Source organism: Amia ocellicauda, chromosome 6 (assembly GCF_036373705.1).
Source record: "Amia ocellicauda isolate fAmiCal2 chromosome 6, fAmiCal2.hap1, whole genome shotgun sequence".
NCBI lineage: Eukaryota > Metazoa > Chordata > Actinopteri > Amiiformes > Amiidae > Amia > Amia ocellicauda.
The window spans coordinates 46802030-46829170 of NC_089855.1; the positions used below are offsets into that span (position 1 = coordinate 46802030).

Sequence of the window (27141 nt, forward strand, 5' to 3'; positions counted from 1 at the left end):
CAGAAGACCCCACTGGGTACCACTCATCTCCACTACAAATAGGAAAAAGAGGCTACAATTTGCACAAGCTCACCAAAATTGGACAGTTGAAGACTGGAAAAATGTTGCCTGGTCTGATGAGTCTCGATTTCTGTTGAGACATTCAGATGGTAGAGTCAGAATTTGGCGTAAACAGAATGAGAACATGGATCCATCATGCCTTGTTACCACTGTGCAGGCTGGTGGTGGTGGTGTAATGGTGTGGGGGATGTTTTCTTGGCACACTTTAGGCCCCTTAGTGCCAATTGGGCATCGTTTAAATGACACGGCCTACCTGAGCATTGTTTCTGACCATGTCCATCCCTTTATGACCACCATGTACCCATCCTCTGATGGCTACTTCCAGCAGGATAATGCACCATGTCACAAAGGTTGAATCATTTCAAATTGGTTTCTTGAACATGACAATGAGTTCACTGTAATAAACTGGCCCCCACAGTCACCAGATCTCAACCCAATAGAGCATCTTTGGGATGTGGTGGAACGGGAGCTTCGTGCCCTGGATGTGCATCCCACAAATCTCCATCAACTGCAAGATGCTATCCTATCAATATGGGCCAACATTTCTAAAGAATGCTTTCAGCACCTTGTTGAATCAATGCCATGTAGAATTAAGGCAGTTCTGAAGGCGAAAGGGGGTCAAACACAGTATTAGTATGGTGTTCCTAATAATCCTTTAGGTGAGTGTATATCTCCACGTGTTTAAAACTATGTAAAGAATATAGTTATATAAGCAGTCGACCCTAAACATTATGACATCAACATTAAATACACACGTTTCTAGGTTTGTATACATCTCTTATTATATTGTATTACATTTTAGAACCAAAATACCTCTTTAGACAAGGGGACTTATTAAGTGGTCTCTCTCTCTCTCTCGCGTGATTGATGGTACAACCACCCCCCACCACTACCACACGTGTTATCTTTTAACACATAGCGGCTGTATGTACCTCCAGATTCCTAAATGTTTTGTCGTAACCATCATTCATTAATTACATTTTTATCATGTTTTTATATCTTCATACAGCTTAATGGTTAAGAATAACGCTTATATTTTAATAGCCTTATAGTTAAAGCTTTCCAACATCGTTTCGGGTAGGATTCTTTATCACATTATTAAGATAAACTTTTTTTTTTTTTTTTTAAATACAAGCGGCTAGATAACAGCTCGTTCTCATCAGAATCTGAGCCCTTGAGAAAAGCGTTCCAGCCTGCACTCGGTATATATGTAAACACACACACACATGCATACACACACACACACACACACACACACATGCATACACACACACCCCTCTGTAAGAATGATACTACTTAAATGTACTGAAGGCTGTTCAAACTTGATATTGTCAAGCTATTCTAATGTGTAAATGTACTTAATCTTAATGCATGAATGAATTATATTACATATTTATTTAAAATAATTTGATATTTGGTTACTAATATTATTACAAATGCTGCTTTTATTGAGTTGTATTGAAATGTCCCAGTTTCTACATATATAGTCTATGCTTCTTATATAACATATATTCTATAACTCTTCTATATTTAAGGATTTCTTCACTTAACTTAGTAATGTTACATTTAATTTACATTGCACACTGTTGTGAAAACACACACACACACACCTTTAAAACTTAATAATTGTATTTATTCAATCTTTACATTTTATCTGTTCTTTAAATAATATGTTTGATATATTCTGAAATGCAAGAAAATATTGGTCTTGTAAGTTTTAATTTACATTTTCTGTATTACATTTCTTTCCATTTTGCTCATATTCAGGATTCAGTCCATCTTGTGTCTCTCCAGCTGCCCACAGCCCCAGCGCTTCTACAGATCGCTGTCTCTCAACACATTCCCTTGTCCGGGGCCCGGGGGGCCCATCGCCTCCAATGTCAACAGAGCCGCTTCTTAAATTGAAAACAGACCCACCTGTCACCAGTGCCCTGTTAGCTCCGCCCACAAATATTAAATTATTCTAACCATACTCTAACCTGATAGGCTATTCCTTCAGTGCTCTGTCAACTCCGCCCCCAAATATACTAATTCTTCACCGATCCGAGGTTACTAAAGACGTAGACAGCTCCTCGCCACCCCCACTTGCTCAAAAAGCTCCAGACTGACATAACCCTTGTCCATTTGAAAGAGGTAACAGCTTTGGCCCTGTTGAAGAGACAGCCTCGCGGATCTCGCTTAAGTAAAAGTATCTATGTTACTAAAGAATCGGGAGGGCTTTAATAGAACTCTTTTGGAGCTTCACTCGCGTAAGGAAAAATATCTTTGTTTTCTAAAGAATCTGAAGGGTTTACGTAGCGCTCTTTTGGAGCTTCACACGTATAGAGAAAAATAGCTATTTTACTAAAGAATCAGTCTGGCTTAAAGACAAATCTTTTGGAGGGTTTGAAAAACAGTTGAAGACCCCCCACCACCCTGCACATTCCTTCAGAATCCATCAATATGGTAATTATTCTGTGACGCGGCACAAACACCCTCCCACCCCCTAGGAAGGGACCCCCTGAGTTCAACTCAAGTTCAGGTCAAAGGTCAAATCCCCCGCAGCCCCCCCTTTCGAAAAAGTGCCAATAACAATTATTATTATTATTATTATTATTATTATTATTATTATTATTATTATTATTATTATTATTATTATTATTAAGGGGTTGAAGGATTGATCTTAAACTTGATAGGAATCTTTCAAGCAGTAAAAGTTTTTGATTTCAATCTTGGCACATCGAGAACTAAACCCAGTTAACCAATACTTTTACTGGGGCTTGGGAGCCTGACAGTTCTAGTTATTTTTACTTATTTATGTTCTAGCAAATATATAACAGACTGAATTAATGGTTGTGACAGGAAAAGTTCAAGATTAAATATATGTAAATATACACTGTGTAACAGTCTGGAGTAGAGAGCGATCAAGGATTTCCCTATGAAAAGGAGCGGGTAAAGGAATAGGGAGGAACTAAGAAGTAAGTGGAGATGGGAAACAGGGATTTTTTCACAGACGGACTGTTTAGTCCATGGACATGCAGGCAAGAAGGTGAGGTGGAGTGGCTGCAGTGTTTTATCGGGAGTGTTTTTTCCATTCTTTTGTTGGAGATGTGCTATTGCGTATGTTGCTAGCAGTGGACATTACTACTAGAAGAGGATTGCTGCTGTGCTGTCTATGGCTGGAAGTGGACCGGAATTCTGGACTGGCTCCTGCTGCAGTTGGGTGACTTTTTTTTTTTTTTTTCCTGACTGCCTCTACCAGTCCTGGTACCCCGTTGTCATTAGCGTTTATCATTGGTGGTTATTATGGTTATTGCTATTATTCTGTTCCATTTGTTTCTATTCTTGCTTGGTTTATTTCTAGTTAGTATTGCTATCGTATAGTTTTAGGGAAGCTGGGCTCTTTTGCTATTTTCTATTTATTTTCGTCTTCCTTGCTTCTTTTTATAGTGCATATTCTTTGGAGTCCAGCTACATTCCTTATTACTATACCCCAGAAACTAGTTTTTTTCCCCTCTTTCTTTTCCCCAGCATTATCAATACTTTATTTTGTGTAATCCTGATTCATTTTCATATTTTCCAACTTTGTATCTCTTGTATGACAACTGTCTCTTTTTTTGTTGCTACTATTGCTAGTTTGTTAATCTTTTGTATGGGTTATTACAGTTTATGTTGAGCTCAACCAAGGGGAGAATAATATATATACCTAAACTGAAATTTAAGGTATTTGGTTGTTATTTCAACTATTTATAATTGAACATTTTTATTTGTTTTGGCTGAGACATTTTTTGATAGGATTTAGATCTTTGGATATTGTATTTATTACGTTTGTGCTTCTTTTTTCACTTAATTGTTTGGTAGACAGTTACCTCTGTCGGCAATTATTGACCCTGTGGGTCTTATGATCTGGTTAGCTGGCACAGGGACCAGGTTATGTGATCTTTACTTTCTATCTTTAGTTTATATGTCAGTGCTCTTACTACCTGTGCCCTGGTAACGTTCCACCAGTTACCGGTCATCTTTACTTATTTATTTTTTGTTCGATCTTTTGTTTTTTTCTGCTGTGCTCTTTCCTCACCTGGCGCCCAACCGAGTGGAACCGTTACAACTGATCAGCCATAACATGACAGGTGAAGTGAATAACACTGATAATCTCGTTATCATGGCACCTGTCAGTGGGTGGGATATATTACGCAGCAAGTGAACATTTTGTCCTCAAAGTTGATGTGTTAGAAGCAGGAAAAATGGGCAGCGTAAGGAACTGAGCGACTTTGACAAGGGCCAAATTGAGATGGCTAGACGACTGGGTCAGAGCATCTCCAAAACTGCAGCTCTTGTGGGGTGTTCCCAGTCTGCAGTGGTCAGTACCTATCAAAAGTGGTCCAAGGAAGGAAAAGCAGTGAAAAAGCGACATCGTTATGGGTGGCCAAGGCTCATTGATGCACATGGGGAGCGAAGGCTGGCCTGTCTGGTCCAATCCAACAGACGAGCTACTGAAGGTAGACGAAGGTCTCGGAACACACAGTGCTTCGTAGTTTGTTGCGTATGGGGCTGCGTAGCCGCAGACCAGTCAGGGTGCCCATGCTGACCTCTGTCCAATGCCAAAAGTGCCTACAATGGGCATGTGAGCAATAGAACTGGACCACGGAGCAATGGAAGAAGGTGGCCTGGTCTGATAAATCACGAGCTCAGGGTGTTGACTTGGCCTCCAAATTCCCCAGATCTCAATCCAATCGAGCATCTGTGGGATGTGCTGGACAAACAAGTCCAATCCATGGAGGCCCCACCTCGCAACTTACAGGACTTGAAGGATCTGCTGCTAACGTCTTGGTGCCAGATACCACAGCACACCTTCAGAGGTCTAGTGGAGTCCATGCCTCGACAGGTCAGGGCTATTTTGGTGGCAAAAGGGGGACCTACACAATATTAGGCAGGTGGTCATAATGTTATGGCTGATCGGTGTATTTAGTACATTCATTTGACAAAGTACAAAAATAAAATGTTAAATAAATGTAAATATTAGTATTAAAATGCTTTGTTAAAGATTATTGTAAGCTTATAGATGAACATAATAGAACATTTTAAGTCTTATTAGATTCAAGTCTTTACTGTTTTCCTTTGTCCTACTGTCAACTGCACAAACTTAATGTTGCAAAATGAGGGCAAAGAGGAATTAGGAATTCACAGGTGGGTGGGGGGGTCCGCCCCCAGATAAAATTGAAATCTCGAAATCAATGAAATCAGGTAGATTTTGATTCAAACATATCTTTGCTTCACAACCACATATCACTTTGGGACACATCTGGCAATGAATCACACAATCGACACTATGCAGCAAAGTAGACGCAGTGTCTGGTACTTGTCTATCACAGAGATCTATTTCAGTGGAGCTCTGTAATAGAAGTGATTCTCGATTTGTGCTCCTTCTAGAACTATGCATCTTCATTGAAAATCAGTTGGGAGTTTCTAGGTGAATAAAAGATATGGCACCATCCCCCCTATAAATATGCCACTGGTCGTGTATATGCACTTTTCTATTTTGGAGGTGAGGTTGAATTATGGCCACACGACAAATGATCCACAGTTTAGCTGTTTATTTATAGAAATCAGGAAAACAAACCAAATACCTGTTTTATGTACTAGTACAAAGTGATGCTCTTGCCCCAGTACAAAATGCATGTATAGAAATGTCCAAATTGGGAATCTGAACAATCAACTAATTAACAAAAGAACACTAGCTCTATATAATACATCCAATACTAAAGCAAATATATAATGTCCTATTACCTAATAACCAGGAAGTTATGCTGTGCAAAAAGAAAAAACATTACATTTTTTTTTAATCATGATATGTTAAAACAAATCATTCTAGGGGTCCATTCAAAAGTTTCTGGCTGTCCAGATTTGAGCAGCGGTCTGCCTATTGACTACCCCTGCTCTACACAATCCTTGCCGATCGAGTCGTAAAAATATTAAACATGTTTAGTAAAATCGTTGGGGCTCTGACTAGCTTATGATTAGATGTGATCAAGATGTGATGGCTCAAATTGGCAGATTGATAATTAAATCTGAAAAGAGATTCACATACTTAAAGAAGTTTCAAAGTACATCTATTCAAGATGCCATCTTGGACCTCCCACTTACATACGTATAACATATAAAACAACAATATAAATTTGAAACTCTTCAATTTCAATTATATATATATATATATATATATATATATATATATATATATATATATATATATATATATATATATATATATATATGTTTTTCTAAAGGGTTGGTTGACTGGTTGAGTCTGCACTAGAGCCCCCAAGATAAACTTCTGTGGAACATTTTTGCTTTTTAGTTCCGATTATTCTGATTGCTCCACGAATTAGACTGTATTTTTGGTGGGAAAATCAAAACTTTAATAGCTGCACAAATTGAAAGTTAAAGGTTGTTTAACTTATTGCATGTCCCATACATTTTGTTCAGTTCCTCTATATTACTGTTTTTGGGGAATCGGTCTTAAGGTTCCCTAAGCTGTTCTTTCAGAATGAGACTGACTGAGCAAAACCCTGGTAAACTTCAACACAAGGTCATGTCCTTTCTCTCCTCTCTGTCTCCTTCTGTGGGTTTCATGACTGGTTTCTGTTTGAGACACAGGCCACAGACACAGAAACTGTGGTTGCTGCATATACGGTCCGTGGGGAAGGAGGTGCTGATGAAGTGTGGTCCGAGGGGGGTGAACAAACAATTAGAAGGTGATTAATAAGTATTTTAGATTCTCCTTATTAGAAATGCATTTCAGTAACACGGTTCAGGGAACATGAACTAGCAGCAAATCAGACCGCAAGACGCATTCAGCCATTGGTATACAGTTAGAGTGGATAATTATTCAAATTCAGCCTAACTTAATGTTAGAAATCAATAGCAACAATAATAAGACATCCACATCTGCACTGAATTTAACGCTTAAGTGAAAAATAACAAATTAATAAATTAGATTTGTCAGGAGGACTGACCCTCCATATGTAAGCACTGTATTTTCTAAAGGTAAAAATACAATCACTTTCTGAACGAGGTCTATCAATACCCTTTCTCCCTCTATTCTGTTTATGAACTGTATCATATACAATTATTTCTGTATAATGCTGTTCATGTAGCCTGTATTATCATGATTGAATAGCTTAAATCAGCAAGGATAGTGATAAGGCAAAAATATTATTATTATTAGTAGTAGTAGTATTACAAACCTGTGTAGAGTATGGTACACTTATACATTTCAGTTCAAAGAAGTGAATTTAAGTATCACCTTATCAAGAATCCTAGAATCTTGTAGAACACAATTTCTGCAATAATTGGATGCAGACACCAATTCCAAAGATATCAATTCCCAAATTTATTAAAAACAAAGATCAAATGTAGCACTACACTAGTTATACAAAAAGGGAAAAACTAATTAAAATTCAACTCTAGATCAACAAATCAAAGACAAATCACTTCCGTGACCAAATCAAAGACCATGGGATCGCATATGATAACACAAATCGTTAAACAAAAAAGGTTATAAACACATTGACTACAATACCGGCTAGTAAGATGAAGGTGAGTCTCTCGTTAGTATTATTAGTCAGACATTAAATAACTACGCAGGTTAGTATTTATGTCAGGTAACTTCTCGTTATATATATATCAGTCTCATTTACATTTAGGTGCCGAGAAAGATCCTGTCATTACTTGTTACCACAATTTCCCTTAACTGATTATTATTCAATGATTAAGGATAGGCAGGGCCACCAATAATCTAATGTCTATTAACTTGTGTCAATTTCAGACTAAACAGTTAAACAGGAATGAGAAGATATTTCTCGGCGTTGACAGATTTTATTTCTAAAATTATCAACAAAACAGTTTCATGCAACACACATTTATTTAAGAAAACTAAATGATATTACACATTCTAGAGTTATGAATCACAGATTAACATTTTTAATTGATTTCTCAAATGTCATGAATCACAAACTCCAAACTGTTAAACTTATGTGAACTTCGTCGTAGAGAGGCCTCTCTGTCTTCGGGCTCAGATAACAGCACACGGCACGAGGTCCGTGTGGTTTGGAACAAAGGCAGTCCGGTTCGGCTTTGTCCAAGAACTTCCACTCAGTCGATGCACCTGGAAGTTGGGGTGTCGCGAATGTAGAGTCTTTTCCAAACAGATTTTCCACTGGTTTGAAGGCTCCAAGGTTGTGCACAAAATCTTCTTTGTAAGCAGGGTTTCCACCGTAGTTACTTGAAGACAAAGTCTTTGAGGAAAGCAGGGCCCTGTTCGTTCCAAGGGTCAAGTTTCTTAAGACTCAATAGCTATTTAAATGACTGACACTTTCGTATACAGTCGACTTAGTCAATTGTCCAGCTGTAAAACTCCACTGATCAGGTGGGCACAGGCGGGCAGCGCAGTCTGAAAAGTTCTTTACTTAATAAAGTCCTTTAAAAGAATTCTCCGTACGCCTCAATCTCCTTCTCCCAGTTTAACTCTTCTGTTGCCGGCAAAGACTTGGTTGGTTTCTGGTTCCGGTTCTGACAACAGAGCTACAGGTTAAGCGAGTTACTGGTTCGGGTGAGAGAGAGAGAGAGAGAGACCTTCCGCTGTTCCTTATAGTCTGTCAGATCAATAGGTGATTGGTTCCTGAGTTCTTGAGATTGGATTTCGGTTTCAGCCCCCAGTGTCCTATTGGAGGGTGGCTTGATTTATGACTGATGTCAATCCATGCCATCTTTTGGAAATGCCGGTTGGCCCGGGTTCGTAGCTCTATGTCGGGATTTCGGCTCTCGTCCACTTCAAAGAGTTTTTATCACCTACAGGCCCCTTTCTCCAGACATCTCATAGCAGAATTCCAAACTATTTGGCCTCTTCTCGGTGCCATCCTCCTCAAAACTGTCACTTTGATGCAAACCAGTTCCAAGCTGATGAGCTAAGGAAATCTGATAACTTTGGGGGGGAGAGGTCTTCTTTAGATCAGTGCTTCAGCTCAGAGCCCAACATGCTCTTCTGAAAATACACCCAACATAACGCTACACAAAGAAATGGTAACAATTGGTAACACACTACGCCGTGAAGGACTGAAATCCTGCAGCGCCCGCAAGGTCCCCCTGCTCAAGAAAGCACATGTACAGGCCCGTCTGAAGTTTGCCAATGAACATCTGAATGATTCAGAGGAGAACTGGGTGAAAGTGTTGTGGTCAGATGAGACCAAAATCGAGCTCTTTGGCATCAACTCAACTCGCCGTGTTTGGAGGAGGAGGAATGACCCCAAGAACACCATCCCCACCGTCAAACATGGAGGTGGAAACATTATGCTTTGGGGGGGGTTTTCTGCTTAGGGGACAGGACAACTACACCGCATGAAAGGAACGATGGACGGGGCCATGTACTTCAAATCTTGGGTGAGAAACTCCTTCCCTCAGCCAGGGCATTGAAAATGGGTTGTGGATGGGTATTCCAGCATGACAAAGACCCAAAACACACAGCCAAGGCAACAAAGGAGTGGCTCAAGAAGAAGCACATCATGGTCCTGGAATGGCCTAGCCAGTCTCCAGACCTTAATCCCATAGAAAATCTGTGGAGGGAGCTGAAGGTTCGAGTTGCCAAACGTCAGCCTCGAAACCTTAATGACTTGGAGAGGATCTGCAAAGAGGAGTGGGACAAAATCCCTCCTGAGATGTGTGCAAACCTGGTGGCCAACTACAAGAAACGTCTGACCTCTGTGATTGCCAACAAGGGTTTTGCCACCAAGTACTAAGTCGAAGGGGTCAAATACTTATTTCCCTCATTAACATGCAAATCAATGTATAACTTTTTTGAAATGCGTTTTTCTGGATTTTTTGTTGTTATTCTGTGTCTCACTGTTAAAATACACCTACCATTAAAATTATAGACTGATCATTTCTTTGTCAGTGGGCAAACGTACAAAATCACCAGGGGATCAAATACTTTTTTCCCTCACTGTACCACCACTAATAAAGGGATAGTCTGTGGCAAGGCACTAGTGTGGGTGGAGAATAATGACAGTCCATACCAGAAGGTTGGTGCAAAAACAACAGGGCTTGTTTATTAATAAAATATCAAAAATAAAAGAAGACTAATCCACAACTAAACTCCCAGGCTTACATAAATAAACATAAATAAGAAAGTAATTACACACACCCCAGCTCCCTGGCATAGCCTCACCACAAGCTTTGTGAGCCCCCCCTCTCTTCCAGATCTAAACTAACCATTTAAATAGTTCCCCACAGCCCTACCCTAATTGGCAGCCATACCTCTAAAGCAGGTGAATACAAGGGTAGCCAGCTAAGACAATTAAATAATTTAACCATAAAGACTTTCTGATGAAGTCCAGTAGATTCTCATGTAAAGAGTCTCCAGTATAAGTATGTTACATACTGGAGACACCACCAAAATTCCCTCATGAGGTTATATTATTCAGGGTATGAGTACTCCCACCCCTCCAATAATAACAGCTTCAGACACCGATACATGCTGTGGCGCACAGCAGCATGCATGCTAACCCCTTGATTACACCGGGCGCTTGTGCGGCGTGTTGTGGTTCTGACGAGGAGCAGTTCAGAAGCGGAGCGCTGTGATGCAGCTGTATTGTGAGATCAACAGATCAACAAATACACTACTTTGCCTGTCCGACGTTGACTCCCTTTTGATTTTGTATTTTCTCCTTGATTTTTGGGTTCTACCATGGGTAAGTTGGCTTAATGGTTATTTTATTGTCCAGTTTAGTTGTGTTTATTGTTGTTATGTCCTACTTTTTTGTGCTGTAGCCTACAGACAAAGTTAATACACTTAAAAGTCCAGTTATGAACGACATGGATAAAAGATTTGTAGCTGTGTTGTAGTCGTTAAAAATACAATCATCCTCATTTATTTTGTATGTGAAATATAGATACAGTGCCTGTGAGCAGGAGCAGAACACTGGCATTTGTTCTCCTGCTTGAAAGACTACAGAGGGGCAGAAGGAGAAGGAGGAGGTATTGGGTGCATCCTCTCAACCACCGAAGGAGACAACAAGGAGATTATCATCATCTTGTGGCTGAACTGAAGATGGACAGCCAATACCATCATCAGTACCTTAGGATGAGTGCAGAGCAGATGGATGAACTCCCTCATTGGCCCTGAACTGACCAGACAATCAACAAATTACAAACTGCCATAGAACCCAAGCAGAGACTGGCTATTGCATTGCTGTAAGATTGAAATGTCATAGGCAAGAAATCACTGACCACAAGCTCAAGAAACTTTTAAATATTTTTTGTTTGTTTTTATTAATAAATATATTAAATAAACATTCAACTTTTTAAAACAGCAAAAGTACAAATAATAGGCATTTTTAAAACAAATGAACATTTCACATATTTAAAACAGGTTTGAGCACGTTTTGCTCTGTATTTGGCTACTTACAGGTCTTTGTAGTAAGACCCCCCAGTGCTCTCGTCTTCCCATTGTGTATCTTGTGGGGGAAGGGTAATTGGCCAAAAGTCTACTGGCCTGGAGGTGTGACTGGAGTGCCATGTAATATCCTGAGTGAGGGGAGGTAGTGGTGTTTGTGGTGGAGGGTGAATGGGTTGCCAATCAGTTGCATGTTGTGGGGAGACAGTAGTTTGGTGGTGTTGAGCTTTTTCAAGGTTGTGTATGGTGTTCAACATCCCTATTTTGGCTTGTTGCCTCCTGTCCTTATCCAATCTGAGCAAAGTGATAAGATTAATCAGGTTCATCATCTGGTATGTGTGGTTTCGGAATTGGCTCTTGAAGGAAGGACATCAGCCGCTCCCCAATTATTTTTCTTGAGGAGCACGTTGTGTCACTGCTGGTGTGGACATCCACTCCCTGGGGCTACAGGACATAGAGGGCCTTTCCCTCTCCCTGGAGATTGTGCGTGCAGCAAGTAATGGGGCTGGAGAAACAGATTTGGCCCTCTGTAAGGCAATACCAGAGGTACTGGATCGTTCATCTGTACCCGATGATGACAGTGGGGTAGCATATCTGTACCTGTGTTCCACATTTACTGTTTGTGGATTGCTCAAGTTGCTTTGGGAACTGTATAAAAACAAACAACATCAAAAACAAAATAATTAGTCCTTGCAATGTCTTTATGGCATGGGAACAATTTGCATAGGAACGTCATCATTTTAATTGATACTTTCTTGTACTCTTGTAATACACTATGAAAAATTACAATGTTGCTATATTCACCAATACTGTCATCACATTGTTAAATTTAATGTAAATTACATGTTTGAATTTCATACAGACCTTCTTGGCTGTAGGTGGAGCAAAAGGAAGGGCATTATTTCAGCATACTTCCAGTCTTTTTGAGTGCCACTTGCTGATCCACTTGGCAGATCTTTATTTTTTCTGCTTTTCACAAAAGTATCCCTTAACGTCTTCCATCTCGCTTTGCATATGTTAACTGAAACAAACTGATGACACAACTGTCATCAACTCTGTCCATATGGTGTTTGCAACCATTGAAAAGGTGATGATGGAGAGGCTACCCAGGCCAACACAAGACACTTTGAAGGGGGTGGCCCAAGGATTCTTGGAAAAATTGAATTTCCCAAATTGTCTGGGAGCAATAGACGGCAAACATATAACAATACAAGCACCACCACCATGGCACCAGTAAGACACATGGGAGGAAACAGGGCTCAACAGAGGCCTGTAATGTGAGGGAGATCTTCAGTACCTTCTTCAACTCTCCTGAAGGCAGTGTGTCTTGGCAGGACAGGATGGTGTGACCAAAAAGCATAACCACACACAAAGCTTATTGCAGATTCAAAGCAATTGTACATATTAATTTGTAAATAGTTATTTTTTGTTATAATGCTAGGATTGAAAAAAGCTGATAAGTGATTATGGTCCCAAAGACAAGTAATTGCAGTATTTGTGAAAAGGTGTTTTGGGAAATAAAAAAATCTAACACAAAACATTTTTGTTTGAGAACTTTGGTCTGTAAACTATCAGCTCCATGGAAAAGAGATCATGTCACTCCCAGCAAATCACAATAGCATAAGAAAAGCTAGAGACAGCAAGTCCATGCACCTTCCCAACAGTAGACTATATTTGAACAGCATTTACACTGGGTAGTTGGTATAACCCTGTAATACTACACAAAAAAATCAACTAAGGCATGTGTTTGATTAGCAAGCTAGAAATATGTTTGCATTAAATGAATTAATCGTGTTTATGTTTGTAAGAGAATTTTGAGATGCTTGGTTTTTCAGTCAATCTAAATAAATAGTTGAACTGAAAACTCATAGTCAATTGGTTTCTCTTTTAAGATTGTTTTTAGAGGGAAGATGCGGTCAAGTCACAGATGTGCAATAATCATTTATTTTGACAAAAATAGTAAACTAATATCATTCAATTATATTACTGAAAATAAGTAATATTAAGCTTCTGCTGGATTACAGTAAGAAACAGATAACACCCATTTTCTTCTTTCTCCTCACAGTACAGCTTATAGGCCAGTCTGGTCAGGCAGGAAGCTCTGTGTCTCTCTCTCTCTCTCCAGCTCAGTCTTGTTTCTTGTTGCAGGATGAAGAAGTTAAGATAACTCAAATTCTCTTTGTTTTCCCTTTTATAAGGTTTCCTTCCAACCAATAGCATTTTGCCACCACCATGACTTGGGTGTCTTATGCTAAAGTAATCTAGAAGTGGGGGGTCATTTTGAGTTTGGCTAAGAGCCAATCAGAGGACAGGTCCCTTTTGGTCTCTGGTCATAAAGATAGGGTTACCAGGGCTACCAGGGGCTACCAGGGGCTACAAGGAGGAGATCTGTTTCCTCTACCAAACCAGATGGTATAGAATTTCCCATAGAAAAATACATTCTAACAAATAATATCTTACATGTTCATTAAATTATTAATTCTTGTTTGTTGTACCTGAATCAAAGACAATTCTGATTAATTAAATTCATTAATGTCAATACAATGAGAATGAGGTCCCTCAATACAATGACTCTGCTATGGTTAGCTATTGCGCATGCTCCACGTCCACCGGATGCAGAAAATGTTCGTAGACACAGGAGTGTGACGTGTCCTGGATGACTAACCAGTCCGTGCAAGAGTACGCTCACCTAATCATTTGCCATCCTTGATATTAACGGTAACTAATTCAGATATATCTACATTAATTTATGTTAAGGTACAACTTGACTGCCAGTCAAAACCCTTCAGGTACATGTGGATCGCTTCCCAAGTGTATCACAACAACAGTAGGAACCTTTCAGTGCATTACGAGCCCGGGAAGAAGAAAGTCACCGACACAATGCCAGATCGTTTGTCTTCAGTTTATTTTTGCAACAACACACACTTTTATACATGTCAGAAGTCTGATTGCCAAGAGTTCCGGGGCAGGTACATACAGATATTACAAACATATTACAGATCTAGTTGCTAGGCAGACATGAAATGTGTTCGATCTCATAAGTCATAACATTCATAACACACTCAAGAGTTTCAGTTGACACAGCTGCACGGTTTGCCTAGTAGTAGATGACATGGGACTCTACTTCTTCCTGCCTCTCTGCCTCTGCCTTGCTGCCACGAGATATTGATTTGTTTCATATGCAACAATGTGCGGGGGAAAAGGTCTTAGCTTTTTGGAAAGCTGTGGGGTGTAGATCCGACGACAATGGTTTGTTGCATGATCAAGAGGGCCGGCTGGCTCTCCCTACTTCTGTGTTACCATTTTTGGTTCATGATCTGCATGGAGTAACACACAGGGACAGGAGATCAGTTGAACGGGAAATACAGACTAAATATTTCATATATCATTCGCGAGATATCACCAGGCAATTGTTGCAGAGTTGTCTTACATGTGCAAGACATAATCCTCAGGGCTCTAAGGATACTCATCAGGTGTTAGTTTATCCAGACGCTCCTTTTCTGCAGTGGCAGGTTGACTTTACCCACATGGAGCCTCGAGGGCCTTTGAAGTACTTATTAGTACTGGTGGACCCTTTCAGTAAATGGGTTGAGGCTTTCCCTTGTTCCAAGGAAAACGCCCAGACGGTGGTAAAGATTTTGGCAAAGGAAATTATTCCCCGTTATGGCATCCCTATAGCTATAGACAGTGATCAAGGAACCCCTTTCACCTCCAAGGTGACCTCTGCACTGACAAAATATTTGAACATTGATTGGAAATTCCACATTCCTTACCACCCTCAGTCTTCTGGGGTCGTGGAAAGAATGAACCAAACCATCAAGAAAAAACTAACCAAGGCAATGGCTGAAAAAGCAACAAAAGATTGGGTCGCGCTTCTGCCCATGGTGTTGGCTGAAATACGCCTTTCTCCCAGTAGAACTACTGGAGTCTCACCATTTGAGGCGGTGTTTGGTGTTCCCTTCCCCACCCCGTGGGTAAGGAAGCAGGGACGGGGCCCCGCACCTAACCCTGATCTCTCTGTGTTACGGGCAGAATATGCGCTCTTGCTAGCTGACAAATTGGCATCGATACATGAAAAAATCACTCACACTATACCAGGAAATAGTGGTCTTCCTACTCATTCGTATGTGGTTGGGGATAAAGTGCTAATTAAAACCTTGAATCCTAGGAAGCTGGGGGACGCAGCTTACAACCTACCCTGCAAGGTGATGGCTGTGACTCGATCTTTTCCCACAATGGATACATGCATCCAGGGTGAAACGTGCGCCTGATAATTTTGTCTGAAGTTTTCTCCTTTCAGGTACAATGATGTGGCATATCCTGTTCCTCCTGATCTGCTGCCTGAGCTACAGAATCGATGACTTGCCCACAGCTTCACCTTCTCGTGCCCAGCTGGAGGAACTCTTCCCTTTTCACAAGAGTAACTTATTCTGCTCATGACATCGCGAGACAGACTGCAGGAGACGTCCCATGTTATGTGTGCGCTTTAATGCCACATGGCGCCAATTTACCTTTTACACTTAACGTCTTGGCATCAGATGAAAATGAGATGTATTGTTTAATGTTGGCCAGTATTTTGGATCCTGGTAGTCTTTTTAATTCTTTATGTGCTTCCTACCGCATTGATATAAGTGACTCCGGCCCTAGGATGTTTGTACAATCTGTTCAACTTCCTCCATCATCCCCTGGTAAACCTTTCTTCTCACTCTGCTGGTCCAGAACAGAAGCTTGGGGAAGCAATAATGGTCTTGGTAACTTACCCCCAGCTTTGTGTAAACACACGCACACCCCCTTCACCCCGTAACATCTCTCTGATTCATAAAACGCCTAGCCTTCATAAGCATAGTGAACTAACCTGTGATGAGAGAAAACCATCCTGTAACATATCCTTTCCACTTTGGGATACATTCGTGGTGAAAGATTGGTATTTGGTTTGTGGTAATAAAGCTTATTCCCACTTACCCTACGATTGGGTCGGATCTTGTGCCTTCACACGGCTGACTGACGGACTCTATATTTTGGTCAAAGGTCAGCTCCCCTCCATGAGGAGACAAAAATGAGAGTCAACCCTCCTTAATTAGCAAAGCATAGACTCCTCTATTCCGGAAGAGCACAGACTAACCTCCAGAGCGCAACGTTTCTGGACTGCTATGATCTCCCCCGTTGGTGTGGCTCAGCAGTGGAATGTTATCGAACACGTACATTATAGACTTGCACAGTTTACCAATTAAACAATCATGGCACTAGAAGCCGTCAGGGTTGAGCTAACCGCAACACGGCTTATGACCACCCAGAATCGATTAGCGCTTGACATGTTATTAGCCAAGGAAGGGGGTGTCTGCACTCTCATTGGAAAGCACTGCTGTACATTTATCCCACCGAATGATGCGGATGTAGGAAATATTACCAAAGCTTTACAGGATATGAGAGACGTTGCCAAGCACCTCCGAAAAGATGAAGTGGGAGAGGAAAGTTGGGGATGGTGGTGGATGATGTTTGGGTGGTTAGCACCTTTACCTTTACCTTGTATAATCATTATCGTATTGTTGGTGTGTTTTGGTCCATGCATCTGTATGTGTATTCAAAATTGTTTAACTAACATGATGACTTCAATGATGGAATCTGTGGATCCTAAAAGGCTTGGTGCCCACCGGGCCCAGCTAATTAAAGGATCATGCTGGAATCAAATATTAATGTAACTGTCGCTATGCTCCATATTACATTAAAGAGGGCAACTGTAAGGATTTTTATATAACATATTCATACACTAAGTGTTGGGGATAATAAGTTTGGTGTGCATACTGATTATTTAACCTACTGTAACCATGTAACTCATTGTATTGTATTCTTATTGTAGGATTAGCCTTAAATAGAAATTGCAGAGTTAACATTGTTAAAATATCTCACTGGAAATGTTGCCGTGGCAAGGGGGCCTGAAATTTGTCATTGTTGCAGAAATAATATCATAGCATAACTATTTCTGTGAAGGTCTAGACAATAGAACTCATTGCCTTCTTGACTCTATCTTGGAAATGTCAAACCGCAAACTCCCTATATTTATATTATATTTTGAGGAACAGCTCAGAGCTAAGAACATAAACAACATACATGCTGCTCTTCAGACAAACCAGAAAAAAGATCTGTAATCATCTACTTCATCTACTACTTCACGTCATCTACTACTATGCAAACCGTGCAGCTGTGTCAACTGAAACTCTTGAGTGTGTTATGAATGTTATGACTTATGAGATCGAACACATTTCATGTCTGCCTAGCAACTAGATCTGTAATATGTTTGTAATATCTGTATGTACCTGCCCCGGAACTCTTGGCAATCAGACTTCTGACATGTATAAAAGTGTGTGTTGTTGCAAAAATAAACTGAAGACAAACGATCTGGCATTGTGTCGGTGACTTTCTTCTTCCCGGGCTCGTAATGCACTGAAGGGTTCCTACTGTTGTTGTGATACACTTGGGAAGCGATCCACATGTACCTGAAGGGTTTTGACTGGCAGTCAAGTTGTACCTTAACAATTGGGGGCTCGTCCGGGATCATACAATCAGGTGAGTAGTCTCTTTACTGTTTTGCCTATGTGCTGAAACCTAAGAACTGCTCCCTGATTGTATCAGTAATTGTGGGTCAGGATTATTATATTTAAGTTCACATCACATGCAATAGTCGGGACCTGAAAGTATTATATATTGTGTGTTATTGGGTGAGTAGGAAGAACAGATGGGAGGCTCGGAAAGCACACCTGCTCTGAGACCTGGGGAAATGCCAGGTGCATGGGTGTCACGGGTGTCTGCTGGTTATTATGTTACACCGTTTGTTGATGATCTGGCTGGATGGTCAGAGGGCATGAGTCCTCAGGTTATGCTATATCCGAGGGAAGGTAGTTTTGAGGATCTTAATGTCAAGGAGATGCATTGTATGATTTTTGAAGGTTGGGGAGACCCGGACTGGGATTATGATTATATGACGAAATATTGTCTTGAATGGGAAAGACTGAGACCATTGTGGCTTCATGAATAGGCACTTAAATCTAAGCTATCCACGGCTGACATGGCAAAAATAAACTCTGCCCGACCAAAATTACCATGGGGACCGCAAAAGCAGGTTACTAAGGCTTTGCCGCCACCCTATTGTTCTGATTCAAGGGGTATAGCCATAGCATCAGCATCAAGCAAGGGAATAAAACAAGAAAGAGTATGTGACATGAGGGAGAGAGAAAAAGGGGATCCTTTTCAGGGGATTTTTCAAGTAACTTCTCGTGATGTGAGGGTGTTTCCTTCCACTCTGCAGGATTTGTCACTTCAGTTGATAAAATTAAGCCGGGATAGCAATCTTGTGGATGCGGACTATCGCTTTATTTTGGCACAAACTCTGGGTGAACATTATGATGAAGATGAGGTGGTTCAAGACATGGCCATTTTGGACCCACTTTATGATAACCCTAAGGAGATAGAGTAGGATGACGAGGATGGGGAACCTAGTCTTAAGGTTGATACTGAGGACCCACCTGCAGCATTAGGAAAGAGAGGGAAAAGGGGTAAAGGATAAAGTAAGATTAAATTTGCATGGAAAGAGCCTGAAACTATGGATGTATTGCGAAAGCAACTTACCAAATACTTACTCAAGATAGACGGTAAGAAACAAGATATTACAGGCGCTGTTGGTTGTAAACAGTTGGATTTCATAAAACATGGACAGAGGAGTGTCTGCTCCCAATTGATGATGATCAGACTAAAATGACATTTGTCAACACCTTTTTGACAAATTGTAGACCACAAGTGGCCTCTGTCATCAGACTCCACGTACAGGATAAATATACCAAGACTCAGAAGGAATGGCAATTATGACTGTCGGAATTAGAGGACGCAGGTGCTTAGTTCAATAGGGTGAGTGATACATAATTAGACATTTGTGAGACATTTCTCAGTTGGATAGTTTTCTATAAAACGTTATTTTTGTGACTCATGTTTCTAACAGTCAACACTAACTCAACTTTGTTATGGCTAGGTTTTATTTATTTACACCCTGGGTACATTATTTCTCAAAATTGCTTTTTGTGCTCCATGTAAAAACTCCTGCCACTGAATAGCGGTGTGGAAAAATAAACCTGCAACCTGTAGTGTATCCAGAGTGCAAATTATACAATGACAACTGGGGGGTCAGCAGAATGTGAGAGTGTGGGGGGGTGACCGTGAGAGAGGGGGGCCGCATTTTACGAGAAACAGACCCCATTTTACGTTACAATATATATACATGTTTCGACCCCCCTACCCTTCTATTTTTGCCTCTTTCGGGGGGGTCAACCCCCCCATAATTCAAACCCTGAGTGTAACTAAATCAATGTAATGCTAATTTCAGTGAAGTTAATAGCCCTGCTTAAGAGAATCACTTGGTGTGGATCGTGTACCTATGTTGAGCCAGGCTAATGGCTCTGCCTTGAGAGAGACATGGGGTGTGGATGCCAGGATGTAGTCGTAGCCACAGTAAATCATTGTTCAGAGTGGTTAAGTTACTGTTAGTCATTCATCACTGTCCAGAGAATCTGACGTTATAGTGCAAAATGTATCGGCGGACCCATATGTTGCGTTTCCTGCCTAAGAAATAAATGTTCATGTATGACCGCGTCTCTCTATTGGCATTTGTGATGGCTGGTCAAGTTTTTCAGCTTGGAGTCAGGCTAAATAGCTTAAAACGAGAGGACCAAGGTTTGGAGTTGCAGTTCCGGGAAGGTAGCAAAAGGCTGTGTAAATCCTGTCTAAAACTTTCTGCCACACAGACTCAACTCTATCCACAGATAAACAAAACACCACAGACTAATATACAACATATTATAGGAAACGATGTTGCTATGAAAGCTGTGGTGCAGTATGTCTTATCTTGATGAAGACACATGCCTTTGCCAAGCAAACTTAAATTGCTTTAATAATTCATTTTAGGCAATTGTGCACATATGAAATATTTGGTGTTTGTATTTGAGGAAATATGGTACATGTTTATAATTTGTTAATGCATTTTTTATTTTTATTTTTAAGTGACGTATGTGGCAGTGCAAATAATGTGTTGCCAGAGAGGGTAGTAGGTCCAAATTACTTAATTATAAACTACATCATCATTATGGAAGAGGCCAACATTATCTGTGCATATATGTAAAATGTCCATGCACATTCAAGACGTGGAGTGTACTCAACACCCATGTCTCTAAAGCTCATTCATCTCAGTTTACACAGACAGCTTCCAGTTCAGTAACTTTTAAATGTGAGTTATGTGAATGCAGTGACCTCTCCACAGAGAGAGATGTTATTTACAGTACATTTTATACACACACACTGAAAGATTTAAAAGCCATCTGTGGACTCTTTGCAAGTGTCAGATATCTCTGATAATGTGAGTGCTGGCTGTTCTGCTGATGTATCATATGGTGAAGTTGAAACTGAGTCAGTGACAGAAAGTGATGACAGTGCTGTTGAAAATCTGCCCGAACTAATTGAGCGGAAAATAGCAGTAATATTGTTGAAATTGGAACATATATTTAATATTCCAGCAAGAGGAGTAAAGGAGTTATTGGAAGAGTTGCATTTTTTGTTAAGTTCAGCTTGTGTGCCATTTTCAAAAGCCATAACCTCCATATTAGTCAGGCTGTTATTGAAGAACTTGCCAATTGTGTGTGTGTTTCTAACCCTGTGGCAAAAATTTTGGGAAAGTGTGGCCCTCTTGCCTCTTCTTATAAACGAAAACAATACTACAAGCTAAATTATAGGGTTGTAGAGCCTATTGAGTATTTTTTATCTGTAGACCAAATTAGGTCATTTCAGTACATTCCTTTATTACAGTTTGTAAACGCTAGGCAGCAGACTGTGCCTCCGCGGTCAACAGGGGAGCCAGGCGCACCACCCACTCCGACTCCGGCCAGCTGCAACACAGGGCAGTGCGCTCGAAGATGGATCACCCTCCGGCCCCATCTTCGGGATCGTCAAGCCGGTCCATGCCGGGTTCGCTGCGGCCACAGCAGGGGCAGGTGCAGGAGCTCGCACCTGAAGTTGCTGAACCAGTGCATCCAGAGATTGTTGCAGCTGCACCACTGCGGCCAGCAATTGTTCCACGGAAGCTGCCTCCATAGCTGTCCCTTCATGCACCAGGTTGGTCCTCAGTGTGAGTGTGCCACGGAGCTTTCCCACATCGCCAACCAAATGTAAACGCTGGACACAATAAACGGGGAGAAAGAGAGTCTCGGGTTCTGGTGGTGTCTGGGCTTTATTGAGGGGTAGATTGGACCAGTAGGAGGAACACAATAAGGGGAAAAACAAAACAAGGACACAAATGTCTACACAAATGAGTGCTCTGGGCAGAAGGCCAGTCCTCCTTCACATGGGGTTAGCTGCCTCTGTTGGGGAAGGAGAGGGATTAAATAGAGAAGGCACAGCTGCCGCTGACGTCACAATCGCCACGGTGCTCATTGCCAGCAGCCGTGAGTCCGCAGCCTGTTTGCAAGGGAGCGGACAACACATCTGCGGCACATGAGCACCTAATCAGTGGGTGTCAGCAGCAGCCATGCCGTGCCAGACAGCAGCCTGTCACACAGTTATTGCAGGAAATACTGAGTCACAATAAATTGCTAGACAAAGTGATTGTAGAACAAAAAGCTCAAGAAAATAGAGATGATTTGCATGGTGATTAGCGGGTTTACAGGTCTTTTCAAGATGGCGAGCATTATAAAACAAATAGCTTTATACCTGTTGAGGAGTTGAGAATTTCCATAAAACTTAAATTGATGATTTCGAGGTCCTCTTGGGACCTCATGCAAAAAGCATGTATATTGGGTCTAGGACAATTTGCCTCCTGGCTCTGATTCTGCTCTCGCATCCATTTATTTGGCTGTTCTTTGTAAAAGTGAGGATTTGAGGACATTTGGGTTTGCAAAAATGTTGGATCCACTTGTGAAAGATCTGGTAATTTTGTGTGTTCATCAGTCAGTTGAACGAGTGTATCAAAGGCACTGTGAATGGCTGGCAGGTTTTGTAGCAAGTTTTCCTGGTGAATACATCTGTAGATTCTGCACAGTTAAGAAATTCAGTCATTGACTGCTGGTGGTTTTGAGCGTAGAACCTGGGAACTTCATGAAGCCCATTTGAATTTGTGCAGTTGAAACAGCAAGTGCATGCTGAGTTAAATTGGACTAGTAGTAATATATGACACTTTTTCAGAAGGGGGAGCTGCGGGGGATTTGACCTTTGACCTTGAACTTCGAACTTTAAACTTCGAGGGCCCCTTCCTAGGGGGCGTGTTCTGCGTCACATAATAATTAGCATATTGGTGGGCAGAGTTTACAGGACACTGAAATTAGAATATTTGTGGGTAGAGTAAACCAGACTGATTCTTTAGTAAAACAGCAATTTTTCTCTATTTGTGTGAAGCACCAAAAGCTATTTTTCTCTATGCGAGTGATGCGAGGCTCTTCAACAGGTCCAAAGGGTTTACTGCTTTCAAATGGATGAGGGTTATGTCGGTGTGGTGTTTTTGAGCTAGTGAGGTGGTGAGGAGATGTCTACGCCTTTTGTAACCTTGGGTCAGTGAATAATTAGTATATTTGTGTTTGAAGTTGACAGGGCACGGAAGAAATAGCGTATCAGGGTAGAGTTTGGGATGTCTACGCCTTTTGTAACCTCGGGTCAGTGAAGAATTAGTATATTTGTGGGCGGAGTTGACAGGGCATAACCAGAGGGCCGAGTTTCAGGGTATTTATCGATGTTGAATTTGAGAACAGGGGTCTGTTTACAATTTGAGAACAGGGTCTGTTTACATTTGAGGTGATGTTACAGGGCCCCTTTATAGCGGAATGTGGCGAGAGATAGTGCTCTGTAGAAGCGGTGGGGGCTGTGGGTAGTTTAAGAGAAGTCATTTTCCCCAAATAGATTGTACTAGGAACATGTTGTTAAAATAATGTTACAATAATCAGAAATAACAACATATATAAAGAATGAAAAATAAATCAGGTTCCTTAGGAAGAAAAAAAAATGAAATAAAAGAGAAACTGTATTAAATACGTAATTTCTACACACGGATTATGCGCAAAATTTAAATCAATGGAATACATATCATACTGACAAGACAAATAACCAATATTACCTCACTAAATAGCAAGCGTAAAGAAATGGTGAATATAAAGATTGAATATACACAATTATAATGTATATTCACACCATTGTGTGATGTAAATGAAATGTAACGTTACTAAGTTAATTTAAGAAATCCTTCAATATAGAAGAATTATAGAATATATATGTTATATAAGAAGCATAAAACTCAATAAAAGCAATGTTTGTAATAATATTAGTAACAAATCATTGACATTGAAAACATTGAACAAAACAAATTATTTTAAATAAATATCTAAAATAATCCATCCATGCATTAAGATTAAGTAAATACACTCTATACAATCTAAGCACAAACCTATGTGTGTATGTGTATTTATATAATTTACACATTAGAATAGCTTGGGGGTGCAGTCTGAAGACCTTAATGGTCTTGGTTGTATCGACAGTAAGAAGTTTGAACAGTCTTCAGTACAACTAACTAGTAACATTCTTACAGAGATAAAGAATGAAAACACAATTTTAATAATTTTCCGCTGACAGTAAGTAAATGAAACTAAACCACATGTATTTAACTTAATAAATACAGGATATAAAAGACATTTAAATGAGAACAACTGTCTTTGTCAGTTAGATAACTCTCCAAGGTCGAACAGAAGCCTTATAGTAGTAACTTTCTTTCAGAAATAAATAATGAACCCCATGATGTTAAGAAACAAATAAAATGTAAAAATACTAAAGTAACTTTAGACATGTTACATATGTATAAATAATTAAGTATATGTCTATTAAACCAGTAGATTTATACTTTTTCTAGTTAAATAATCTCCAGTCTCAGTACCTCGGGGGAGTGAGACCTAGCTAGCAGCACATAAACAGAATACAGAAAGAGGCCAGAAGGAGCAGCAACCATAGAGGCCACAGTGAAAGATAAGCGCAGGGAGACACAGTCTCACTAGAGTTACACCGGATCATCCATGAAATAAAGCAGGTCTTCAGTGACATACAAAACAATCAGGCACAGAAAAAGAGAAAACCAAAAAATATAAACATAAATAAATAACATAACCATAATAACAGGGTGAGTTATAAAGACCAAACCGACACAGTTGAATATTTGAACGTTTTATTAAGAATTTGTTTCACCAAAACAGTTTACACAGTCATTCCACAAGACAAGAGTCATGAGGCCCCTGACACGATCACACTGCAGTGGAGGGGCTTTAGAAGCAGCATGTCCTGCTCTCAGCACCACGGTGGGCAGGCCCGGTGCTATGGCCTTGCCCCCCCAGTTTAGATCCAGTGCCCCCCCAGTATCCGATTCCAAATTGCCATTCAAAAAAGCAAAATAAAATTAAAGCGCAATTTGGTTCTGTAAAGTGTATACAAACTTATGCAGTAATACTGTGTTTCAAAACCAGGGTGGTCAGATTTTTTAATGGCAACAAGCCCTATTGGTTCCCAAAACAAGCGACCTCTTACAACAACCAATCAAACAGAGGGGGCAGGGCAGCTGCTGTTAACACTTTATGACTGTAGACATAGGGTGCATTTATGACATGCAGACTTTTGTTATTCTGCACAGACTTTGACCAATTTAGCCAATAGTTTCCTGATCAGTGTCCTGAATCTGTGCAAATTCTGGCCAGAATTGTGAAAGTCTGCATGTTGTGAATGCACCCATAGAAAACACTAGTAGTAGGAATTATTGTATACATTAATGATGACTTCTTTATTTTTTTTATATGGTTCTGGATTCAAATTACATCTATAGACAATAATAATAATACCCTCAGTACTACAACTGAATATGTTCCCTGCTTTTATTTTTTGTCATAGGCATAACGCTTTTAGATAGCTAGAAAACGCAAATGTAGGCTAATAATACTTAATGCCCAAACAAGCACATTCCAAATAAAACAAGCCCAAAAACTGCAATCCACGAGAAGTAACTGTACAGTTAATTTTTAAAGGAATTCTACTGTGAATAATGGGATATACTCGTATTTTATAAAATAGTTACTTTGCCCATATTAATAATTGCATTGAATAACTTTTTGAAGGTACCAATAATACCCTGTTGTCTTTCCGTTCAGTATAGTTTGCCCAATTAAACAATTGCGTATAAGGGAATCGGTGTGTTTATAACAGTAAGTTTTTTTTTTAAGTTTTGAAAGATGAAAGTAAGCATTATATGAACATTCCTCTAACTTGGTGTATATGCAAGCCTGTGTATTGCGCATTGTAGAGCTGCTCACTCTATTTGTTTCAAGTTCTCATCTTGACTCAGCCGCTACGTTGTTTAACGTCATTATCAGGAAGTAAAATGGTAAAGAATATTATTTAATTCATTTTACAAAATGCCCACCCCCTACATACGTGGATGCCCCCCCAGATCATTTAAGCTGCTGCCAGCCCTGGAGGTGGGGGTTTGCAGGGAGCGGCACGGTTCTATCGAGCAACACAAAACTAGCCCCCCTAATGACTGAAATTTTATGACCAGAAATCATGTACAAATACAGAGGTCAGGCACTTTACCCTGTCTGAATAACATAATTCAGTAACATCTCTAAATGATATTCTGTATAAATTCAATGAAGTTCTTATCTGAGTGTCTGACTTTAAGTCTTCCTTTTTATGGTTTTACACCATTTTTGCAAATAAGTGACTCTTGTAATACAAGTGTGAGAAACACTTCTGATTTTCAATTTCTTCAAAAGACCCTTTTTAAAGAGTTAGAAATGTCTTTGTTAATAATGTGCAGTAAACAGAAACAGGGGTGATATTGTATAGATATGTGAGACACAAGCTGTATTTCACTTGTCAAACTGTTTTATAAGACTCATTGTCTATATCTAATGTCTAACAATTGTGTCGAAACATGCACAGTGCACTGAAATACATGACATTATATCGATGTGATAGATTTGACTATTTCACTATTATTATTATTAATAATAATAGTATTATTATTATTATTATTATTATTATTATTATTATTATTATTATTATTATTATTATTTCTTGGCAGACACCCTTATCCAGGGTGACTTACAACATGAGTGCAATATAAAATGTATTTTCTATATCAATTCCGGTTGTAACAAAACATACATAGCAAGCAGAAATAGGGTATACATTAAATTCAAAATACTTTGTGGCCTTATTGCATATATCATTCTATTACTAACAGTAATTTTATTACTCATAGGTCTCCTCAAGAAGAGTTTTACTGGCTCTGTATGGGTTGGGGTTCTGAGCTCAGGCATTTCCATAAGCCTCTTAATGGCCTTCTCTGCTTTAGCCATTTGGTCTATCTTTTTAACTGTATGTGGTCTGTTGATAACAAAAAGTGGTTTGTTTTTTAACAAATAGTGAAGGTGCTGACAGACACAGCATCACCCTGAACAAATCTCTCAAATCAAGAGCTAGGATATAACAGCATATAGCTTAATCATCTAGGGTTTAAAACGGCATCTCAGATTCTCATTCCCCCGGCTGATAGTTTACTGATTATCATTGAAACGTGAGCAGAAACAGGATCAGCGCAG

The 27141-nt window shown here is 40.0% G+C and overlaps 1 pseudogene; it reads left to right on the forward strand.

Moving 5' to 3' along the window:
• The window catches only part of LOC136751892 (GTPase IMAP family member 8-like), a 71713-nt pseudogene that overhangs the window by 13039 nt on the left and 31533 nt on the right, over positions 1 to 27141 (forward strand).